Below are 20,346 nucleotides of genomic sequence, written 5' to 3'. Positions count from 1 at the left end.
GGAATTGAAGCTATTCCAAATCCCCATTCAAAAATTACTACCTCCAAGTTAAACGGCAAAAGTGAACTATTTTAGGAATGAAACCTCTAGCCTATTAGCTAAGCTACAATACAATACTAAGCCTGATGTGATACCGAATTTGTAGTAGCCAGAAAATGTACTTGAAGGAAATGGAATTGAAGCTATTCCAAATCCCCATTCAAAAATTATTATCTCCAAGTCAAACGGCAAAAATGATTTTTTTCAGGCATGTGACATATAGCCTATTAGCCAAGCTACACGACACTACTAAGCCTTACGTGATACCGAATTTGTAGTAGCCAGAATATGTACTTGAAGGAAATGGAATTGAAACTATTCCAAATCCCCATTCAAAAATTATTATCTCCAAGTCAAACGGCAAAAATGAACTTTTTCAGGCATTAGTCATATAGCCTATTAGCCAAGCTACACGACACTACTAAACCTGACGTTATACTGAATTTGTAGTAGCCAGAAAATGTACATGAAAGAAAATGGAATTGAAACTATTCCAAATCCCTATTTGGAATGAGTTTGGCTGCTAAGTGATTGCGTCCAAAGTCAACAAGGTACAGCTGTACTAAAAACAGATTTAAATAGCCAGTTAGAAGCTTAATAAAAATTATAGCATAAATATTTAATAACGAATTTGTAGTAGCCACAAAATGTACATGAAAAACATGGAATTGAAACCATTCCAAATCGCCATTCAAAAATTATTATCTCCAAGCTAAACGGCAAAAGTGAACTTTTTTAGGCATGAATCATATAGCCTATTAGCCAAGCTATACAACTCTGCTAAGACTATTGTGATACCGAATTTGTAGTAGCCAGAAAATGTACATGAAGGAAATGAAATTGAAACGATTCCAAATCCCCATTCAAAAATTATTATCTCCAAGTTAAACGGCAGAACTGAAATTTTTCAGGCATGAAACATATAGCCTATTAGCCAATCTATACGAAACTACTAAGCCCGTTGTGATACCGAATTTGTAGTAGCCATAAAATGTACATGAAGTAAATGGAATTGAAGCTATTCCAAATCCCCATTCAAAAATTACTACCTCCAAGTTAAACGGCAAAAGTGAACTTTTTTAGGAATGAAACCTCTAGCCTATTAGCTAAGTTACAATACAATACTAAGCCTGATGTGATTCCGAATTTTTAGTAGCCAGAAAATGTACTTGAAGGAAATGGAATTGAAGCTATTCCAAATCCCCAGTCAAAAATTACTACCTCTAAGTTAAACGGCAAAAGTGAACTTTTTAAGGCATGAAACCTCTAGCCTATTAGCTAAGCTACAATACAATACAATGCTAAATATACATGAAGGAAATGGAATTGAAACAATTCCTAATCACCATTCAAAAATTCTTATCGCCAGGTCACACGGCAAAAATAAACTTTTTCAGGCATGTAACATATAGCCTATTAGCCAAGCTACACGACACTACTAAGTCTGATGTAAATACCGAATTTGTAGTAGCCAGAAAATGTACTTGAAGGAAATGGAATTGAAGCTATTCCAAATCCCCATTCAAAAATTATTATCTCCAAGTCAAACGGCAAAAATGAACTTTTTCAGGCATGTAACATATAGCCTATGAGCCAAGCTACACGACACTACTAAGCCTTACGTGATACCGAATTTGTAGTAGCCAGGAAATGTACTTGAAGGAAATGGAATTGAAACTATTCCAAATCCCCATTCAAAAATCATTATCTCCAAGTAAAACGGCAAAAATGTACTTTTTCAGGCATGTGCCATATAGCCTATTAGCCAACCTACACGACACTACTAAGCCTTACGTGATACCGAATTTGCAGTAGCCAGAAAATATATATGAAGGAAATGGAATTGAAACAATTCCTAATCCCCATTCAAAAATTCTTATCGCCAGGTCACACGGCAAAAATAAACTTTTTCAGGCATGTAACGTATAGCCTATTAGCCAAGCTACACGACACTACTAAGCCTTACGTGATACCGAATTTGTAATAGCCAGAAAATGTACATGAAGGAAATGGAATTGAAACAATTCCTAATCCCCATTCAAAAATTATTATCTCCAAGTCAAACGGCAAAAATGAACTTTTTCAGGCATTAGTCATATAGCCTATTAGCCAAGCTACACGACACTACTAAATCTAACTTGATACTGAATTTGTAGTAGCCAGAAAATGTACATGAAAGAAAATGGAATTGAAACTATTCCAAATCCCCATTTGGAATGAATTCGGCTGCTAAGTGATTGCGTTCAAAGTAAACAAGGTACAGCTGTACTAAAAACAGATTTAAATAGCCAGTTAGAAGCTTAATAAAACTTATAGTATAAAGTTGTGATAACGAATTTGTAGTAGCCACAAAATGTACATGAAAAACATGGAATTGAAACCATTCTAAATCGCCATTCAAAAATTATTATCTCCAAGCTAAACGGCAAAAGTGAACTTTTATAGGCATGAAACATATAGCCTATTAGCCAAGCTATACGACACTGCTAAGCCTATTGTGATACCGAATTTTTAGTAGCCAGAAAATGTACATGAAGGAAATGAAATTGAAACGATTCCAAATCCCCATTCAAAAATTATTATCTCCAAGTTAAACGGCAAAACTGAACTTTTTCAGGCATGAAGCATATAGCCTATTAGCCAAGCTATACGCAACTACTAAGCCCGTTGTGATACCGTATTTGTAGTAGCCATAAAATGTACATGAAGGAAATGGAACTGAAGCTATTCCAAATCCCCATTCAAAAATTACTACCTCCAAGTTAAACGGCAAAAGTGAACTATTTTTGGAATGAAACCTCTAGCCTATTAGCTAAGCTACAATACAATACTAAGCCTGATGTGATATCGAATTTGTAGTAGCCAGAAAATGTACTTGAAAGAAATGGAATTGAAGCTATTCCAAATCCCCATTCAAAAATTATTATCTCCAAGTCAAACGGCACAAATGAACTTTTTCAGGCATGTGACATATAGCGTACTAGCAAAGCTACACGACACTACTAAACCTTACGTGATACCTAATTTGTAGTAGCCAAAATATGTACTTGAAGGAAATGGAATTGAAACTATTCCAAATCCCCATTCAAAAATTATTATCTCTAAGTTAAACGGCAAAAGTGAACGTTTTTAGGCACGTAATGTATAGCCTATTAGCCAAGCTACATGACACTGTTAAGCCTTACTTGATACCGAATTTGTAGTAGCCAGAAAATGTACTTGAAGGAAATGGAATTGAAGCTATTCCAAATCCCCATTCAAAAATTATTATCTCCAAGTCAAACGGCAAAAATGAACTTTTTCAGGCATTTGAAATATAGCCTACTAGCCAAGCTACACGACACTACTAAGCCTTACGTGATACCTAATTTGTAGTAGCCAGAAAATGTACTTGAAGGAAATGGAATTGAAACTATTCCAAATCCCCATTCAAAAATTACTTCCTCCAAGTTAAACGGCAAAAGTGAACATTTTTAGGCATGAAACATATAGTATATTAGCCAAGCTATATGATACTACTAAGTCTGATGTGATACCCAATTTGTAGTAGCCAGAAAATGTGCATGAAGGAAATGAAATTGAAACAATTCCAAATCCCCATTCAAAAATTATTTTCTCCAAGTTAAACGGCAAAAATGAACTTTTACAGGCATGTAACATATAGCCTATGAGCCAAGCTACACGACACTACTAAGCCTTACGTGATACCCAATTTGTAGTAGCCAGAAAATGTACTTGAAGGAAATGGAATTGAAACTATTCCAAATCCCCATTTGGAATGAATTCGGCTGCTAAGTGATTGCGTTCAAAGTAAACAAGGTACAGCTGTACTAAAAACAGATTTAAATAGCCAGTTAGAAGCTTAACAACATTTTCTGGCTACTACAAATTCGGTATCACATCAGGCTTAGTATTATATTGTAGCTTAGATAATAGGCTAGAGGTGTCATGCCTAAAAAAGTTCACTTTTGCCGTTTAAATAACTTGGAGGTAGTAATTTTTGAATGGGGATTTGGAATAGTTTCAATTCCATTTCCTTCATGTATATTTTCTGGCTACTACAAATTCGGTATCACAATAGACTTAGCAGTGTCGTATAGCTTGGCTAATAGGCTATATGTTTCATGCATAAAAATGTTCACTTTTGCCGTTTATCTTGGAGATAATAATTTTTGAATGGCGATTTGGAATGGTTTCAATTCCATGTTTTTCATGTACATTTTGTGGCTACTAAAAATTCGTTATCACAATTTTATACTATAAGTTTTATTAAGCTTCTAACTGGCTATTTACATCTGTTTTTAGTACAGCTGTACCTTGTTTACTTTGAACGCAATCACTTAGCAGCCAAATTCATTCCAAATGGGGATTTGGAATAGTTTCAATTCCATTTTCTTTCATGTACATTTTCTGGCTACTACAAATTCAGTATCACGTCAGGTTTAGTAGTGTCGTGTAGCTTGGCTAATAGGCTATATGACTAATGCCTGAAAAAGTTCATTTTTGCCGTTTGAATTGGAGATAATAATTTTTGAATGGGGATTAGGAATTGTTTCAATTCCATTTCCTTCATGTACATTTTCTGGCTACTACAAATTCGGTATCACGTAAGGCTTAGTAGTGTCGTGTAGCTTGGCTAATAGGCTATATGTTACATTCCTGAAAAAGTTTATTTTTGCCGTGTGACCTGGCGATAAGAATTTTTGAATGGGGATTAGGAATTGTTTCAATTCCATTTTCTTCATGTATATTTTCTGGCTACTACAAATTCGGTATCACGTAAGGCTTAATAGTGTCGTGTAGCTTGGCTAATAGGCTATATGTCACAAGCCTGAAAAAGTTCATTTTTGCCGTTTGACTTGGAGATAATGATTTTTGAATGGGGATTTGGAATAGTTTCAATTCCGTTTCCTTTAAGTACATTTTCTGGCTACTACAAATTCGGTATCACATAATGCTTAGTAGTGTCGTGTAGCTTGGCTCACAGGCTATATGTTACATACCTGAAAAAGTTCATTTTTGCCGTTTAACTTGGAGAAAATAATTTTTGAATGGGGATTTGGAATTGTTTCAATTCCATTTCTTTCGTGCACATTTTCTGGCTACTACAAATTGGGTATCACATCAGACTTAGTAGTGTCATATAGCTTGGCTAATATGCTATATGTTTCATGCCTAAAAATGTTCACTTTTGCCGTTTAACTTGGAGGTAGTAATTTTTGAATGGGGATTTGGAATAGTTTCAATTCCATTTCCTTCAAGTACATTTTCTGGCTACTACAAATTAGGTATCACGTAAAGCTTAGTAGTGTCGTATAGCTTGGCTAGTAGGCTATATGTCACATGCCTGAAAAAGTTCATTTTTGCCGTTTGACTTGGAGATAATAATTTTTGAATGGGGATTTGGAATAGCTTCAATTCCATTTCCTTCAAGTACATTTTCTGGCTACTACAAATTCGGTATCACGTAAGGCTTAGTAGTGTCGTGTAGCTTGGCTAATAGGCTATATGTTACATCGCTGAAAAAGTTCATTTTTGCCGTTTAACTTCGAGATAATAATTTCTGTATGGGGATTAAGAATTGTTTCAATTCCATTTTTTTCATGTACATTTTCTGTCTACTACAAATTCGGTATCACATCAGACTTAAAAGTGTCATATAGCTTGGCTAATATGCTATATGTTTCATGCCTAAAAATGTTCACTTTTGCCGTTTGACTTGGAGATAATAATTTTTGAATGGGGATTTGGAATAGCTTCAATTCCATTTCCTTCAAGTACATTTTCTGGCTACTATAAATTCGGTATCACGTAAGGCTTAGTAGTGTCGTGTAGCTTGGCTAATAGGCTATATGTTACATCGCTGAAAAAGTTCATTTTTGCCGTTTAACTTCGAGATAATAATTTCTGTATGGGGATTAAGAATTGTTTCAATTCCATTTCCTTCATGTACATTTTCTGTCTACTACAAATTCGGTATCACATCAGACTTAGTAGTGTCATATAGCTTGGCTAATATGCTATATGTTTCATGCCTAAAAATGTTCACTTTTGCCGTTTAACTTGGAGGTAGAAATTTTTGAATGGGGATTTGGAATAGTTTCAATTCCATTTCCTTCAAGTACATTTTCTGGCTACTACAAATTAGGTATCACGTAAGGCTTAGTAGTGTCGTGTAGCTTGGCTAATAGGCTATATGTCACATGCCTGAAAAAATTCATTTTTGCCGTTTGACTTGGAGATAATAATTTTTGAATGGGGATTTGGAATCGTTTCAATTTCATTTCCTTCAAGTACATTTTCTGGCTACTACAAATTTGGTATCACATCAGGCTTAGTATTGTATTGTAGCTTAGCTAATAGGCTAGAGGTTTCATTCCTAAAATAGTTCACTTTTGCCGTTTAACTTGGAGGTAGTAATTTTTGAATGGGGATTTGGAATAGCTTCAATTCCATTTCCTTCATGTACATTTTATGGCTACTACAAATTCGGTATCACAACGGGCTTAGTAGTGTCGTATAGCTTGGCTAATAAGCTATATGTTTCATGCCTGAAAAAGTTCAGTTTTTCCGTTTAACTTGGAGATAATAATTTTTGAATGGAGATTTGGAATCGTTTCAATTTCATTTACTTCATGTACATTTTCTGGCTACTACAAATTCGGTATCACAATAGACTTAGCAGTGTCGTATAGGTTGGCTAATAGGCTATATGTTTCATGCCTAAAAAAGTTCACTTTTGCCGTTTACCTTGGAGATAATAATTTTTGAATGGCGATTTGGAATGGTTTCAATTCCATGTTTTTCATGTACATTTTGTGGCTACTACAAATTCGTTATCACAACTTAATACTATAAGTTTTATTAAGCTTCTAACTGGCTATTTAAATCTGTTTTTAGTACAGCTGTACCTTGTTTACTTTGAACGCAATCACTTAGCAGCCGAATTCATTCCAAATGGGGATTTGGAATAGTTTCAATTCCATTTTCTTTCATGTACATTTTCTGGCTACTACAAATTCAGTATCACGTCAGGTTTAGTAGTGTCGTGTAGCTTGGCTAATAGGCTATATGACTAATGACTGAAAAAGTTCATTTTTGCCGGTTGACTTGGAGATAATGATTTTTGAATGGGGATTTGGAATAGTTTCAATTCCATTTCCTTCAAGTACATTTTCTGGCTACTACAAATTGGGTATCACGTAAGGCTTAGTAGTGTCGTGTAGCTTGGCTCATAGGCTATGTTACATGCCTGAAAAAGTTCATTTTTGCCGTTTAACTTGGAGAAAATAATTTTTGAATGGGGATTTGGAATTGTTTCAATTCCATTTCCTTCATGCACATTTTCTGGCTACTACAAATTGGGTATCACATCAGACTTAGTAGTATCATATAGCTTGGCTAATATGCTATATGTTTCATGCCTAAAAATGTTCACTTTTGTCGTTTAACTTGGAGGTAGTAATTTTTGAATGGGGATTTGGAATAGTTTCAATTCCATTTCCTTCATGTACATTTTCTGGCTACTACAAATTGGGTATCACGTAAGGCTTAGTAGTGTCGTGTAGCTTGGCTAATAGGCTATATGTTACATGCCTGAAAAAGTTTATTTTTGCCGTGTGACCTGGCGATAAGAATTTTTGAATGGGGATTAGGAATTGTTTCAATTCCATTTCCTTCATGTATATTTTCTGGCTACTACAAATTCGGTATCACGTAAGGCTTAATAGTGTCGTGTAGCTTGGCTAATAGGCTATATGTCACATGCCTGAAAAAGTTCATTTTTGCCGTTTGACTTGGAGATAATGATTTTTGAATGGGGATTTGGAATAGTTTCAATTCCATTTCCTTTAAGTACATTTTCTGGCTACTACAAATTCGGTATCACGTAATGCTTAGTAGTGTCGTGTAGCTTGGCTAATAGGCTATATGTTACATGCCTGAAAAAGTTCATTTTTGCCGTTTAACTTGGAGAAAATAATTTTTGAATGGGGATTTGGAATTGTTTCAATTTCATTTCCTTCGTGCACATTTTCTGGCTACTACAAATTGGGTATCACATCAGACTTAGTAGTGTCATATAGCTTGGCTAATATGCTATATGTTTCATGCCTAAAAATGTTCACTTTTGCCGTTTAACTTGGAGGTAGTAATTTTTGAATGGGGATTTGGAATAGTTTCAATTCCATTTCCTTCAAGTACATTTACTGGCTACTACAAATTAGGTATCACGTAAGGCTTAGTAGTGTCGTGTAGCTTGGCTAATAGGCTATATGTTACATCGCCGAAAAAGTTCATTTTTGCCGTTTAACTTCGAGATAATAATTTTTGAATGGGGATTTGGAATAGCTTCAATTCCATTTCCTTCAAGTACATTTTCTGGCTACTACAAATTCGGTATCACGTAAGGCTTAGTAGTGTCGTGTAGCTTGGCTAATAGGCTATATTTTACATCGCTGAAAAAGTTCATTTTTGCCGTTTAACTTCGAGATAATAATTTCTGAATCGGGATTAAGAATTGTTTCAATTCCATTTCCTTCATGTACATTTTCTGTCTACTACAAATTCGGTATCACATCAGACTTAGTAGTGTCATATAGCTTGGCTAATATGCTATATGTTTCATGCCTAAAAATGTTCACTTTTGCCGTTTAACTTGGAGGTAGTAATTTTTGAATGGGGATTTGGAATAGTTTCAATTACATTTCCTTCAAGTACATTTTCTGGCTACTACAAATTTGGTATCACGTAAGGCTTAGTAGTATCGTGTAGCTTGGCTAATAGGCTATATGTCAAATGCCTGAAAAAGTTCAGTTTTTCCGTTTAACTTGGAGATAATAATTTTTGAATGGGGATTTGGAATCGTTTCAATTTCATTTACTTCATGTACATTTTCTGGCTACTGCAAATTCGGTATCACAATAGACTTAGCAGTGTCGTATAGCTTGGCTAATAGGCTATATGTTTCATGCCTAAAAAAGTTCACTTTTGCCGTTTATCTTGGAGATAATAATTTTTGAATGGCGATTTGGAATGGTTTCAATTCCATGTTTTTCATGTACATTTTGTGGCTACTACAAATTCGTTATCACAACTTTATACTATAAGTTTTATTAAGCTTCTAACTGGCTATTTAAATCTGTTTTTAGTACAGCTGTACCTTGTTTACTTTGAACGCAATCACTTAGCAGCCAAATTCATTCCAAATGGGGATTTGGAATAGTTTCAATTCCATTTTCTTTCATGTACATTTTCTGGCTACTACAAATTCAGTATCACGTCAAGTTTAGTAGTGTCGTGTAGCTTGGCTAATAGGCTATATGACTAATGCCTGAAAAAGTTCATTTTTGCCGTTTGAATTGGAGATAATAATTTTTGAATGGGGATTAGGAATTGTTTCAATTCCATTTCCTTCATGTACATTTTCTGGCTACTACAAATTCGGTATCACGTAAGGCTTAGTAGTGTCGTGTAGCTTGGCTAATAGGCTATATGTTACATGCCTGAAAAAGTTTATTTTTGCCGTGTGACCTGGCGATAAGAATTTTTGAATGGGGATTAGGAATTGTTTCAATTCCATTTCCTTCATGTACATTTTCTGGCTACTACAAATTCGGTATCACGTAAGGCTTAGTAGTGTCGTGTAGCTTAGCTAATAGGCTATATGTCACATGCCTGAAAAAGTTCATTTTTGCCGTTTGACTTGGAGATAATGATTTTTGAATGGGGATTTGGAATAGTTTCAATTCCATTTCCTTCATGTACATTTTCTGGCTACTACAAATTCGGTATCACGTAAGGCTTAGTAGTGTCGTGTAGCTTAGCTAATAGGCTATATGTCACATGCCTGTAAAAGTTCATTTTTGCCGTTTTACTTGGAGAAAATAATTTTTGAATGGGGATTTGGAATTGTTTCAATTCCATTTCCTTCATGCACATTTTCTGGCTACTACAAATTGGGTATCACATCAGACTTAGTAGTATCATATAGCTTGGCTAATATGCTATATGTTTCATGCCTAAAAATGTTCACTTTTGCCGTTTAACTTGGAGGTAGTAATTTTTGAATGGGGATTTGGAATAGTTTCAATTCCATTTCCTTCAAGTACATTTTCTGGCTACTACAAATTAGGTATCACGTAAGGCTTAGTAGTGTCGTGTAGCTTGGCTAGTAGGCTACATGTCACATGCCTGAAAAAGTTCATTTTTGCCGTTTGACTTGGAGATAATAATTTTTGAATGAGGATTTGGAATAGCTTCAATTCCATTTCCTTCAAGTACATTTTCTGGCTACTACAAATTCGGTATCACGTAAGGCTTAGTAGTGTCGTGTAGCTTGGCTAATAGGCTATATGTTACATCGCTGAAAAAGTTCATTTTTGCCGTTTAACTTCGAGATAATAATTTCTGAATGGGGATTAAGAATTGTTTCAATTCCATTTCCTTCATGTACATTTTCTGTCTACTACAAATTCGGTATCACATCAGACTTAGTAGTGTCATATAGCTTGGCTAATATGCTATATGTTTCATGCCTAAAAATGTTCACTTTTGCCGTTTAACTTGGAGGTAGTAATTTTTGAATGGGGATTTGGAATAGTTTCAATTCCATTTCCTTCAAGTACATTTTCTGGCTACTACAAATTTGGTATCACGTAAGGCTTAGTAGTGTCGTGTAGCTTGGCTAATAGGCTATATGTCACATGCCTGAAAAAGTTCAGTTTTTCCGTTTAACTTGGAGATAATAATTTTTGAATGGGGATTTGGAATCGTTTCAATTTCATTTACTTCATGTACATTTTCTGGCTACTGCAAATTCGGTATCACAATAGACTTAGCAGTGTCTTATAGCTTGGCTAATAGGCTATATGTTTCATGCCTAAAAAAGTTCACTTTTGCCGTTTATCTTGGAGATAATAATTTTTGAATGGCGATTTGGAATGGTTTCAATTCCATGTTTTTCATGTACATTTTGTGGCTACTACAAATTCGTTATCACAACTTTATACTATAAGTTTTATTAAGCTTCTAACTGGCTATTTAAATCTGTTTTTAGTACAGCTGTACCTTGTTTATTTTGAACGCAATCACTTAGCAGCCAAATTCATTCCAAATGGGGATTTGGAATAGTTTCAATTCCATTTTCTTTCATGTACATTTTCTGGCTACTACAAATTCAGTATCACGTCAGGTTTAGTAGTGTCGTGTAGCTTGGCTAATAGGCTATATGACTAATGCCTGAAAAAGTTCATTTTTGCCGTTTGAATTGGAGATAATAATTTTTGAATGGGGATTAGGAATTGTTTCAATTCCATTTCCTTCATGTACATTTTCTGGCTACTACAAATTCGGTATCACGTAAGGCTTAGTAGTGTCGTATAGCTTGGCTAATAGGCTATATGTTACATGCCTGAAAAAGTTTATTTTTGCCGTGTGACCTGGCGATAAGAATTTTTGAATGGGGATTAGGAATTGTTTCAATTCCATTTCCTTCATGTACATTTTCTGGCTACTACAAATTCGGTATCACGTAAGGCTTAGTAGTGTCGTGTAGCTTAGCTAATAGGCTATATGTCACATGCCTGAAAAAGTTCATTTTTGCCGTTTGACTTGGAGATAATGATTTTTGAATGGGGATTTGGAATAGTTTCAATTCCATTTCCTTCAAGTACATTTTCTGGCTACTACAAATTGGGTATCACGTAAGGCTTAGTAGTGTCGTGTAGCTTGGCTCATAGGCTATATGTTACATGCCTGTAAAAGTTCATTTTTGCCGTTTAACTTGGAGAAAATAATTTTTGAATGGGGATTTGGAATTGTTTCAATTCCATTTCCTTCATGCACATTTTCTGGCTACTACAAATTGGGTATCACATCAGACTTAGTAGTATCATATAGCTTGGCTAATATGCTATATGTTTTATGCCTAAAAATGTTCACTTTTGCCGTTTAACTTGGAGGTAGTAATTTTTGAATGGGGATTTGGAATAGTTTCAATTCCATTTCCTTCAAGTACATTTTCTGGCTACTACAAATTAGGTATCACGTAAGGCTTAGTAGTGTCGTGTAGCTTGGCTAGTAGGCTATATGTCACATGCCTGAAAAAGTTCATTTTTGCCGTTTGACTTGGAGATAATAATTTTTGAATGGGGATTTGGAATAGCTTCAATTCCATTTCCTTCAAGTACATTTTCTGGCTACTACAAATTCGGTATCACGTAAGGCTTAGTAGTGTCGTGTAGCTTGGCTAATAGGCTATATGTTACATCGCTGAAAACGTTCATTTTTGCCGTTTAACTTCGAGATAATAATTTCTGAATGGGGATTAAGAATTGTTTCAATTCCATTTCCTTCATGTATATTTTCTGTCTACTACAAATTCGGTATCACATCAGACTTAGTATTGTCATATAGCTTGGCTAATATGCTATATGTTTCATGCCTAAAAATGTTCACTTTTGCCGTTTAACTTGGAGGTAGTAATTTTTGAATGGGGATTTGGAATAGTTTCAATTCCATTTATTTCAAGTACATTTTCTGGCTACTACAAATTTGGTATCACGTAAGGCTTAGTAGTTTCGTGTAGCTTGGCTCGTAGGCTATATTTCACATACCTGAAAAAGTTCATTTTTGCCGTTTTACTTGGAGATAATAATTTTTGAATGGGGATTTGGAATAGCTTCAATTCCATTTCCTTCAAGTACATTTTCTGGCTACTACAAATTCGGTATCAAGTAAGGCTTAATAGTATCATGTAGCTTGGCTAATAGGCTATATATTACGTGCCTAAAAACGTTCACTTTTGCCGTTTAACTTAGAGATACTTATTTTTTAATGGGGATTTGGAATAGTTTCAATTCCATTTCCTTCAAGTACATATTCTGGCTACTACAAATTTGGTATCACGTAAGGCTTAGTAGGGTCGTGTAGCTTAGCTAATAGGCTATATGTTTCATTCCTGAAAATGTTCATTTTTGCCGTTTAACTTGGAGATAATAATTTTTGAATGGGGATTTGGAATAGAGTCAATTACATTTCCTTCATGTACATTTTCTGGCTACTACAAATTCGGTATCAAATCAGGCTTAGTATTATATTGTAGCTTAGCTAATAGGCTAGAGGTGTCATGCCTAAAAAGTTCACTTTTGCCGTTTAAATAACTTGGAGGTAGTAATTTTTGAATGGGGATTTGGAATAGTTTCAATTCCATTTCCTTCATGTATATTTTCTGGCTACTACAAATTCGGTATCACAATAGACTTAGCAGTGTCGTATAGATTGGCTAATAGGCTATATGTTTCATGCCTAAAAAAGTTCACTTTTGCCGTTTATCTTGGAGATAATAATTTTTGAATGGCGATTTGGAATGGTTTCAATTCCATGTTTTTCATGTACATTTTGTGGCTACTAAAAATTCGTTATCACAATTTTATACTATAAGTTTTATTAAGCTTCTAAATGGCTATTTACATCTGTTTTAGTACAGCTGTACCTTGTTTACTTTGAACGCAATCACTTAGCAGCCAAATTCATTCCAAATGGGGATTTGGAATAGTTTCAATTCCATTTTCTTTCATGTACATTTTCTGGCTACTACAAATTCAGTATCACGTAAGACTTAGTAGTGTCGTGTAGCTTGGCTAATAGGCTATATGTTACATGCCTGAAAAAGTTTATTTTTGCCGTGTGACCTGGCGATAAGAATTTTTGAATGGGGATTAGGAATTGTTTCAATTCCATTTTCTTCATGTATATTTTCTGGCTACTACAAATTCGTTATCACAACTTTATACTATAAGTTTTATTAAGCTTCTAACTGGCTATTTAAATCTGTTTTTAGTACAGCTGTACCTTGTTTACTTTGAACGCAATCACTTAGCAGCCAAATTCATTCCAAATGGGGATTTGGAATAGTTTCAATTCCATTTTCTTTCATGTACATTTTCTGGCTACTACAAATTCAGTATCACGTCAAGTTTAGTAGTGTCGTGTAGCTTGGCTAATAGGCTATATGACTAATGCCTGAAAAAGTTCATTTTTGCCGTTTGAATTGGAGATAATAATTTTTGAATGGGGATTAGGAATTGTTTCAATTCCATTTCCTTCATGTACATTTTCTGGCTACTACAAATTCGGTATCACGTAAGGCTTAGTAGTGTCGTGTAGCTTGGCTAATAGGCTATATGTTACATGCCTGAAAAAGTTTATTTTTGCCGTGTGACCTGGCGATAAGAATTTTTGAATGGGGATTAGGAATTGTTTCAATTCCATTTCCTTCATGTACATTTTCTGGCTACTACAAATTCGGTATCACGTAAGGCTTAGTAGTGTCGTGTAGCTTAGCTAATAGGCTATATGTCACATGCCTGAAAAAGTTCATTTTTGCCGTTTGACTTGGAGATAATGATTTTTGAATGGGGATTTGGAATAGTTTCAATTCCATTTCCTTCATGTACATTTTCTGGCTACTACAAATTCGGTATCACGTAAGGCTTAGTAGTGTCGTGTAGCTTAGCTAATAGGCTATATGTCACATGCCTGTAAAAGTTCATTTTTGCCGTTTTACTTGGAGAAAATAATTTTTGAATGGGGATTTGGAATTGTTTCAATTCCATTTCCTTCATGCACATTTTCTGGCTACTACAAATTGGGTATCACATCAGACTTAGTAGTATCATATAGCTTGGCTAATATGCTATATGTTTCATGCCTAAAAATGTTCACTTTTGCCGTTTAACTTGGAGGTAGTAATTTTTGAATGGGGATTTGGAATAGTTTCAATTCCATTTCCTTCAAGTACATTTTCTGGCTACTACAAATTAGGTATCACGTAAGGCTTAGTAGTGTCGTGTAGCTTGGCTAGTAGGCTACATGTCACATGCCTGAAAAAGTTCATTTTTGCCGTTTGACTTGGAGATAATAATTTTTGAATGAGGATTTGGAATAGCTTCAATTCCATTTCCTTCAAGTACATTTTCTGGCTACTACAAATTCGGTATCACGTAAGGCTTAGTAGTGTCGTGTAGCTTGGCTAATAGGCTATATGTTACATCGCTGAAAAAGTTCATTTTTGCCGTTTAACTTCGAGATAATAATTTCTGAATGGGGATTAAGAATTGTTTCAATTCCATTTCCTTCATGTACATTTTCTGTCTACTACAAATTCGGTATCACATCAGACTTAGTAGTGTCATATAGCTTGGCTAATATGCTATATGTTTCATGCCTAAAAATGTTCACTTTTGCCGTTTAACTTGGAGGTAGTAATTTTTGAATGGGGATTTGGAATAGTTTCAATTCCATTTCCTTCAAGTACATTTTCTGGCTACTACAAATTTGGTATCACGTAAGGCTTAGTAGTGTCGTGTAGCTTGGCTAATAGGCTATATGTCACATGCCTGAAAAAGTTCAGTTTTTCCGTTTAACTTGGAGATAATAATTTTTGAATGGGGATTTGGAATCGTTTCAATTTCATTTACTTCATGTACATTTTCTGGCTACTGAAAATTCGGTATCACAATAGACTTAGCAGTGTCTTATAGCTTGGCTAATAGGCTATATGTTTCATGCCTAAAAAAGTTCACTTTTGCCGTTTATCTTGGAGATAATAATTTTTGAATGGCGATTTGGAATGGTTTCAATTCCATGTTTTTCATGTACATTTTGTGGCTACTACAAATTCGTTATCACAACTTTATACTATAAGTTTTATTAAGCTTCTAACTGGCTATTTAAATCTGTTTTTAGTACAGCTGTACCTTGTTTATTTTGAACGCAATCACTTAGCAGCCAAATTCATTCCAAATGGGGATTTGGAATAGTTTCAATTCCATTTTCTTTCATGTACATTTTCTGGCTACTACAAATTCAGTATCACGTCAGGTTTAGTAGTGTCGTGTAGCTTGGCTAATAGGCTATATGACTAATGCCTGAAAAAGTTCATTTTTGCCGTTTGAATTGGAGATAATAATTTTTGAATGGGGATTAGGAATTGTTTCAATTCCATTTCCTTCATGTACATTTTCTGGCTACTACAAATTCGGTATCACGTAAGGCTTAGTAGTGTCGTATAGCTTGGCTAATAGGCTATATGTTACATGCCTGAAAAAGTTTATTTTTGCCGTGTGACCTGGCGATAAGAATTTTTGAATGGGGATTAGGAATTGTTTCAATTCCATTTCCTTCATGTACATTTTCTGGCTACTACAAATTCGGTATCACGTAAGGCTTAGTAGTGTCGTGTAGCTTAGCTAATAGGCTATATGTCACATGCCTGAAAAAGTTCATTTTTGCCGTTTGACTTGGAGATAATGATTTTTGAATGGGGATTTGGAATAGTTTCAATTCCATTTCCTTCAAGTACATTTTCTGGCTACTACAAATTGGGTATCACGTAAGGCTTAGTAGTGTCGTGTAGCTTGGCTCATAGGCTATATGTTACATGCCTGTAAAAGTTCATTTTTGCCGTTTAACTTGGAGAAAATAATTTTTGAATGGGGATTTGGAATTATTTCAATTCCATTTCCTTCATGCACATTTTCTGGCTACTACAAATTGGGTATCACATCAGACTTAGTAGTATCATATAGCTTGGCTAATATGCTATATGTTTTATGCCTAGAAATGTTCACTTTTGCCGTTTAACTTGGAGGTAGTAATTTTTGAATGGGGATTTGGAATAGTTTCAATTCCATTTCCTTCAAGTACATTTTCTGGCTACTACAAATTAGGTATCACGTAAGGCTTAGTAGTGTCGTGTAGCTTGGCTAGTAGGCTATATGTCACATGCCTGAAAAAGTTCATTTTTGCCGTTTGACTTGGAGATAATAATTTTTGAATGGGGATTTGGAATAGCTTCAATTCCATTTCCTTCAAGTACATTTTCTGGCTACTACAAATTCGGTATCACGTAAGGCTTAGTAGTGTCGTGTAGCTTGGCTAATAGGCTATATGTTACATCGCTGAAAAAGTTCATTTTTGCCGTTTAACTTCGAGATAATAATTTCTGAATGGGGATTAAGAATTGTTTCAATTCCATTTCCTTCATGTATATTTTCTGTCTACTACAAATTCGGTATCACATCAGACTTAGTATTGTCATATAGCTTGGCTAATATGCTACATGTTTCATGCCTAAAAATGTTCACTTTTGCCGTTTAACTTGGAGGTAGTAATTTTTGAATGGGGATTTGGAATAGTTTCAATTCCATTTCTTTCAAGTACATTTTCTGGCTACTACAAATTTGGTATCACGTAAGGCTTAGTAGTTTCGTGTAGCTTGGCTCGTAGGCTATATTTCACATACCTGAAAAAGTTCATTTTTGCCGTTTTACTTGGAGATAATAATTTTTGAATGGGGATTTGGAATAGCTTCAATTCCATTTCCTTCAAGTACATTTTCTGGCTACTACAAATTCGGTATCAAGTAAGGCTTAATAGTATCATGTAGCTTGGCTAATAGGCTATATATTACGTGCCTAAAAACGTTCACTTTTGCCGTTTAACTTAGAGATACTTATTTTTTAATGGGGATTTGGAATAGTTTCAATTCCATTTCCTTCAAGTACATATTCTGGCTACTACAAATTTGGTATCACGTAAGGCTTAGTAGGGTCGTGTAGCTTAGCTAATAGGCTATATGTTTCATTCCTGAAAAAGTTCATTTTTGCCGTTTAACTTGGAGATAATAATTTTTGAATGGGGATTTGGAATAGAGTCAATTACATTTCCTTCATGTACATTTTCTGGCTACTACAAATTCGGTATCAAATCAGGCTTAGTATTATATTGTAGCTTAGCTAATAGGCTAGAGGTGTCATGCCTAAAAAGTTCACTTTTGCCGTTTAAATAACTTGGAGGTAGTAATTTTTGAATGGGGATTTGGAATAGTTTCAATTCCATTTCCTTCATGTATATTTTCTGGCTACTACAAATTCGGTATCACAATAGACTTAGCAGTGTCGTATAGATTGGCTAATAGGCTATATGTTTCATGCCTAAAAAGTTCACTTTTGCCGTTTATCTTGGAGATAATAATTTTTGAATGGCGATTTGGAATGGTTTCAATTCCATGTTTTTCATGTACATTTTGTGGCTACTAAAAATTCGTTATCACAATTTTATACTATAAGTTTTATTAAGCTTCTAAATGGCTATTTACATCTGTTTTTAGTACAGCTGTACCTTGTTTACTTTGAACGCAATCACTTAGCAGCCAAATTCATTCCAAATGGGGATTTGGAATAGTTTCAATTCCATTTTCTTTCATGTACATTTTCTGGCTACTACAAATTCAGTATCACGTAAGACTTAGTAGTGTCGTGTAGCTTGGCTAATAGGCTATATGTTACATGCCTGAAAAAGTTTATTTTTGCCGTGTGACCTGGCGATAAGAATTTTTGAATGGGGATTAGGAATTGTTTTAATTCCATTTTCTTCATGTATATTTTCTGGCTACTACAAATTCGGTATCACGTAAGGCTTAATAGTGTCGTGTAGCTTGGCTAATAGGCTATATGTCACATGCCTGAAAAAGTTCATTTTTGCCGTTTGACTTGGAGATAATGATTTTTGAATGGGGATTTGGAATAGTTTCAATTCCATTTCCTTTAAGTACATTTTCTGGCTACTACAAATTAGGTATCACGTAAAGCTTAGTAGTGTCGTATAGCTTGGCTAGTAGGCTATATGTCACATGCCTGAAAAAGTTCATTTTTGCCGTTTGACTTGGAGATAATAATTTTTGAATGGGGATTTGGAATAGCTTCAATTCCATTTCCTTCAAGTACATTTTCTGGCTACTACAAATTCGGTATCACGTAAGGCTTAGTAGTGTCGTGTAGCTTGGCTAATAGGCTATATGTTACATCGCTGAAAAAGTTTATTTTTGCCGTTTAACTTCGAGATAATAATTTCTGTATGGGGATTAAGAATTGTTTCAATTCCATTTCCTTCATGTACATTTTCTGTCTACTACAAATTCGGTATCACATCAGACTTAGTAGTGTCATATAGCTTGGCTAATATGCTATATGTTTCATGCCTAAAAATGTTCACTTTTGCCGTTTAACTTGGAGGTAGTAATTTTTGAATGGGGATTTGGAATAGTTTCAATTCCATTTCCTTCAAGTACATTTTCTGGCTACTACAAATTTGGTATCACGTAAGGCTTAGTAGTGTCGTGTATCTTGGCTAATAGGCTATATGTTACATGCCTGAAAAAGTTTATTTTTGCCGTGTGACCTGGCGATAAGAATTTTTGAATGGGGATTAGGAATTGTTTCAATTCCATTTCCTTCATGTATATTTTCTGGCTACTACAAATTCGGTATCACGTAAGGCTTAATAGTGTCGTGTAGCTTGGCTAATAGGCTATATGTCACATGCCTGAAAAAGTTCATTTTTGCCGTTTGACTTGGAGATAATGATTTTTGAATGGGGATTTGGAATAGTTTCAATTCCATTTCCTTTAAGTACATTTTCTGGCTACTACAAATTCGGTATCACGTAATGCTTAGTAGTGTCGTGTAGCTTGGCTCACAGGCTATATGTTACATGCCTGAAAAGTTCATTTTTGCCGTTTAACTTGGAGAAAATAATTTTTGAATGGGGATTTGGAATTGTTTCAATTCCATTTCCTTCGTGCACATTTTCTGGCTACTACAAATTGGGTATCACATCAGACTTAGTAGTGTCATATAGCTTGGCTAATATGCTATATGTTTCATGCCTAAAAATGTTCACTTTTGCCGTTTAACTTGGAGGTAGTAATTTTTGAATGGGGATTTGGAATAGTTTCAATTCCATTTCCTTCAAGTACATTTTCTGGCTACTACAAATTAGGTATCACGTAAAGCTTAGTAGTGTCGTATAGCTTGGCTAGTAGGCTATATGTCACATGCCTGAAAAAGTTCATTTTTGCCGTTTGACTTGGAGATAATAATTTTTGAATGGGGATTTGGAATAGCTTCAATTCCATTTCCTTCAAGTACATTTTCTGGCTACTACAAATTCGGTATCACATCAGGCTTAGTATTGTATTGTAGCTTAGCTAATAGGCTAGAGTTTTCATTCCTAAAATAGTTCACTTTTGCCGTTTAACTTGGAGGTAGTAATTTTTGAATGGGGATTTGGAATAGCTTCAATTCCATTTCCTTCATGTACATTTTATGGCTACTACAAATTCGGTATCACAACGGGCTTAGTAGTGTCGTATAGCTTGGCTAATATGCTATATGTTTCATGCCTGAAAAAGTTCAGTTTTTCCGTTTAACTTGGAGATAATAATTTTTGAATGGGGATTTGGAA

The sequence above is a fragment of the Leguminivora glycinivorella genome, chromosome 8 (assembly GCF_023078275.1).
Source record: "Leguminivora glycinivorella isolate SPB_JAAS2020 chromosome 8, LegGlyc_1.1, whole genome shotgun sequence".
Classification (NCBI taxonomy): domain Eukaryota; kingdom Metazoa; phylum Arthropoda; class Insecta; order Lepidoptera; family Tortricidae; genus Leguminivora; species Leguminivora glycinivorella.
This window is presented reverse-complemented; position numbering follows the sequence as displayed.